Here is a 5496-nt window from a genome sequence, read left to right on the forward strand (position 1 = left end):
GAGCTTCAGGAGCTAAAATGACCAATGTGCTGTGCTGGTCAGGGTTCACCTGCAGACAGCAGAGTCTGCCCCGGCTAGTTACACAGAGAAGGATTGATTACCGGCTTTCAATGACTCCCAGCATCACTGGGGCGGGGGACTGAAGAAATTGAAGACACTCTAGGCTGCCTCCCAAAGCCACACAGCAGAAACGGGCCACCAAGAAGCTGAGATTCTGTCGTCACCGGACAGCCCGCGCCAGCCCTGCATGTGACTATTGCTGCTGTGTGCACACCCACTCAGTGCTGCCCTTCATCCCACTTCCCCTCCCCAGGTCAGTTCAGAATTTGAGTCCCAGGCAATTGTTCCTGATGGGGAAATGGCAAATTCCATTTTAGGTGACCTGAATTAGGAATTAGGTGCCTTGTATTCCAGTTCTCCAGAGAAACAACACAAGTGCATGTGCGCATGTATGTGTATGTGTGTGTGTGTGGAGAGAGAGAGAGAGAAATTTATTACAAGGAAGCTGCTCACAGAGCAATAGAGGCTTGACAAGTCTAAAATCTGCAGGGTGGGTCTGCAGGCTGGAGACCCAGGAGAGCTAATGGTGGAGCTCCAGTTCAAATGCCGTCTGCTGACAGAATTCTTTCTTGCTTGGAGGAGGTCAGTCTTTTGTTCTATTCAGGCCCTCAGCTGATGAGATGAGGCCCTCCCACTTCACAGAGGACAGTCTGCTTTACTCAAAGCCCACTGATTGAAATGTTCATTTCATCCCAAAACACCCTCATGGAAAAATCCAGAATAGTATTTGACTAAACATGTCGGCACCGTGGCCCAGCCAAGTTGATGCATAAAATTCACCATCACGTGTGTGCCCTGTTGCATGGGACTCTAACAAATACCTCCCACCCTCTACAGCACAGGAAGGCACCCCAGAGAGAGGCTGGAATACACACCGTGTGAGCCAGTCTGCAGACTCTGCCAGATGCCTACGGAGACATCCTTGTGAAATTTGAATAGCTCTTCTCAGTTTATTTATGGAATCTTTTGGAAGATCAAAGATAAAGCACCGCTGTTGGTTTTGGTTTCCACTATTATGACGGAGTCTGAATGAAAGGTGAACAATTCTATTTAGGTTCTAGCTTAGATGTGGGGGGGGGAAATGTCTATGCTAAGCATGACCATTGAGGGTTACAAAACCAAAAGTAGGGTCGCAAGCTAACAAAGAAAAACTAGAGAAAAGATTCTCCTGGCCATGCCCACAGCTGTTCCCAGAAGCTTCCTGAAACTGGTGATATTATGTTCCCACCTTTCCTCCTAAGACTCCTGATGTATGTCCATTTCCCTGAATTAATATAAAGTGACCAACTGCCAAGGTTTTCAGTTTCTCTCAAAATTTCAGCCAAATGCCTTGGAGGGGGGGCCTGAAGTCCTCCTACTAGAATTTAGCAGATCAACTCTCGAAGCTGCTATCTTGACCACTGAATAGTTTCAGGTTTCTTAGGCAGTAATGAAAATACATAATAATCATTAACATTTGTAGGGTGCTCTATATTTGGAAATATTTTCGTATCTGTTGTGTTCTTTGGTCTTCACAACACGTCTTGGAGTTATTTTTTTCCCCAGATAGAGAAAACAGAAACTCGAGTACTTTTTTTGTTTTGAGACAGGGTCTTGCTGTGTCACCCTGGCTGGAGTACAGTGGTATGATCACAGCTCACTGCAGCCTCAAACTTCCAGGCTCAAGAGATCCTTCCATCTCAGCCTCCCGAGTATCTGGGACTACAGGAGCACACCACCACTCCCAGCTTATTTTTGTATTTTTAGTACAGATGGGGTTTTGCCATGTTGCTCAGGCTGGTCTCAAACTCCTGACTCTATGACCCAGGCTGGAGTGCGGTGGCATGATAACAACTCACTGCAGCCTCAACCTCCCAGGCTCAATTGATCCTCCCGCCTCAGCCTCCCGAGTAGCTGGGACTACAGATGCAAAACACTACACCCAGCTAATTTTTAAATTTTTTGTAGAGACGGAATCTCACTATGTTGCCCAGGCTGGTCTCGAACTCCTGGGCTCAAGCTATTTGCCTGCCTCTGCCTCCCAAAGTGCTGGGATTACAGGTGTACATCACTATGCCTGGACTCAGGTACATTAAGTGACTTTCTCTATGTAGCCCAGTGGTTAGTACCAGAGGCAGAAGCCCACTTCCCTCACTCAACTCCAGTCTGATTTCCTCATCCTGCAGCTCCCATGCCCAAAGTTTTGTCCTAGCATTGGTTGCTTAACTCTGGGCTGTGAGATTATCAGTAAGACACCAGCCCGTAGGTGATTCTCAGCCTCGGTTCATGGCACCCACTTTGAGGTAGCTCAGATGGGTTGTGCAATTTGTGAAAAGTTCATTTTAACTTGCTGTCATTGAAAATATATTTGGGGTCTATTAGTGCTCCTGTTTTAATATTTTTCTAACCATCCCACAAGGTGGCAACAAGAGTTCTTAGAGCAGCCAAAAACTCTAGCACAGCTTTTCTTGGGATCGTTGTTAGACATTCTTTATTTATAACCAGACCACAAAACTTAGCACAAGTTCAAGAAAATTTGCTATAGCTCACTTGGTAAAAATCCTGTGTTAACCGGCTGGGCACGGTGGCTCATGCCTGTAATCCCAGCACTTTGGGAGGCTGAGGCGGGTGGATCACCTGAGGTCAGGAGATCGAGACCAGCCTGGCCAACATGGTGAAACCCCTACTAAACCGTCTCTACTAAAAATACAAAAAATTAGCCGGGAGTGGTGGCGGGCACCTGTAATCCCAGCTATATGGGAGGCTGAGGCAGGAGAATTGCTTGAACCTGGGAGGCAGAGGTTGCAGTGAGCCGAGATTGCACCACTGCACTCTAGCCTGGGCAACAGAGAGAGACTCAGTCAAAAACAAAAAACAAAAAACAAAAAAAACAAACAAAAAAAAACCTGTATTAACTTACTAGTTTGAACAGTTTCCTTATTGAGGTCTATGCTAAATAGAAGGTTTATTCTCTCACACTCTTTTTCTTGTCTCTGTCCTGTTTGAGTTTGTGCTGGTATTTTCTGCTATTTTAAAATAATTTGGTCCTTTAAATGTCTATCACCTTCTCCCTGCTTCCTAACATGCCTAACACATAGGCCTCATGGTTTCCCAGGTAGAACAACCCTAAGATCATAATGCTGTTGATTTAATGTTGGAAGCTCCTCCGAGGAAGAGACCATGCCATGCATTTATTTGCATTTTACACACAGGCTGTCAAATGGGGCCATCCTAGTGCCTGCATGATAGGGCAGCTGTCCTTGAAATGAAGTAGTCACTCAAGTCCTTGTTGAATGTGCACAAGAATGAATGAATCAATCAATAAATGAACCAATGGTGCTCTAACAGGTGAGGTGGAACAGGAAGATCATGAGCTCTTGAGCCTAGGCCCCATTTCGGCTAAAGGATTTCTCATCCCTGAAAGCAATGCCCATCCCTCAAAGCCTTGCCTTTCCCTTTGAGAATGATCACATATCTTGTTTCCTATCTCAATACCTCACTCAAATTCCTTGGAAATCCTGGCATAGCAGATAGTTAGTAGCCTGCGGTGTGAATTGCCTCTGGAACTTTAGAAACTGTTGATATCTGGAGAAACTGATTCAGCAGGTCTGGAGCAGGGCAGTGGGTCTGTGGGTTTCATGATGAACCTGCTGCCCATCAAACAAAGAGAGCCGCGGTCCTAAGGTAGAGGACCAAAGAGTTCACTCTGTTGCAATTTTCGAGTGCTTGAAAGTAGTTTTATTTTTGTTTTTCTTTGTGAGACACTTTGCACTAAGACAGAAAGATGAGTCTGTTTTTAATATCATCCCTATGAAGGGAGCACCTCCACCATAATTACCCTGATGAGATCTTTCAGAGAGCATTTCCAACTCTATCATCTGGTTGGGGCTCAGCTAAATCGTGACTGTGCCCCTGAAATACACTGATGCCTACTTACCCTGCATCACACTGGTTTTACTGGATATTAAAGTGGACTTCTAGAAAGTTACAAAAGACCTGAAGAATCCTAGTGATTCCTCTCTGATTCAATGCAACAGTCACCCGCATCCACTGAGCTCCTCCTGGAAGCCAGGCCTGGTGTTTTCACGTGGTATTTTCTCATTCAAGCTTCACAGCAATCCAATGGGGTGAGGTTGTCTTATCCCCATCTTAAAGATGAAGGAAGCCAGGCTCTCCCAGGCTACATAATTTGGCCAGGGCTAAGGCTCAGGGCTCAGGGCCACCTGAGGCTCTAACTCCAAAGTCCTTAACCATGGTGCCACCCTATTTCCTATTTGTAGCTCCATTTGAAAAGTATTAATTCAAGCTTCCTTGAACTTTCCTTTGGAGTTTGTTGCCTTTTTTGTAGTTGTTAAATCAAGAGGGTCAAATAGCAAAACAAGAAGAAAATTTATAGAGCTCTAGGGAGTGGATAACGGGAAACTCTGCAGGCCCAGCAGTGAATTCCATGCTGGGGAACCTTGGATGGAAGGGGATTCTGGCACCTCCTGTTATTTTAGGTGGGGACTAAGTACAAGTTAATTTCCAGCTGCCCACACAGACCTTATCAATCAGGATGGCTCCGTGACACTTGCCAATGCCATGCTGACATTTGACCTTGCTGCCACTTTATGCTCACCTTGCTTAAATGACAACGGATAATGAATGTTTGCAATTGGTCAGGCATCAGCATGTCAGAACGTGGAAGATCACAGAGACTTGCAACTAGAAGAATTTTTTGTTTGTTTGCTTTTAAATGAAGCTAAGTGACTCTGCCTCCGAAGTCTTAGAAACTGGCTTGCTGGAGAGGCCACCCCAGTAACGTAGACGAAGCTCTAAGCCACTACTCATCACTAAGCTGCAGAAACAAGAAGAAAAGTTTAGATAAAGAGAAGTAAAGCATTCTCCTAATGCAGCCTAAGTAGAAAATTGAACCCGAAAAACAAGTTCATCAGCATCATTGAAAGAAAAAGGCAATATAGATTCAATCACAGTGTCATTTTAACGTGGCCGAATTTTCAGATACTCTGATTTCCTGCTGGAGTTTTAGTAGAACTAAGTAAGGAGTTGATATGGAATCTGTTCCATTTATCAAGTACTGTGTAACAAACTATCCCCAAACATAGAGGCAAAACACAACAAAAACATTTATTTTGCTCTTGAATCTGCAATTCAGGCAGGGCTTGACAGGAAAAGCTTGTCTCTGCTCTGCTCACTGTCAGCCGGGACAGTTCAAAGGCAGGGGGCTAAAATTATCTGAAGCTCAGTCATTCACATGCCCAGTGATTCATACTGACTTTTGGCTAGGACCTGAGCTAGGGTTGTCTGCCGGACAGCTACACATGGCTTCACCATGTGGCCTCACCACATGGAAGCATCATGTGCTTCCTCGCAACATGGCAGCTGGATTTCAATGACGAGTGTCCTGAGAGACAGAGGACAACAGCTGTATCACTGTTCGTGACCTGTCTCAAGAGC

At 45.3% G+C, this 5496-nt stretch overlaps 1 long non-coding RNA gene across 1 annotated transcript; it reads left to right on the forward strand.

Annotated features, from left to right (window-relative positions):
• Positions 1–209: 209 nt before the first annotated feature.
• On the forward strand, positions 210–4428 carry LOC134761999 (uncharacterized). The gene is made up of 3 exons (XR_010141433.1): positions 210–313; positions 898–1096; positions 3155–4428. It is a non-coding gene; the product is annotated as an uncharacterized LOC134761999 (long non-coding RNA).
• Positions 4429–5496: the final 1068 nt, after the last annotated feature.

The sequence above is a fragment of the Pongo abelii genome, chromosome 8 (genome assembly GCF_028885655.2).
Source record: "Pongo abelii isolate AG06213 chromosome 8, NHGRI_mPonAbe1-v2.0_pri, whole genome shotgun sequence".
NCBI classification, from domain to species: domain Eukaryota; kingdom Metazoa; phylum Chordata; class Mammalia; order Primates; family Hominidae; genus Pongo; species Pongo abelii.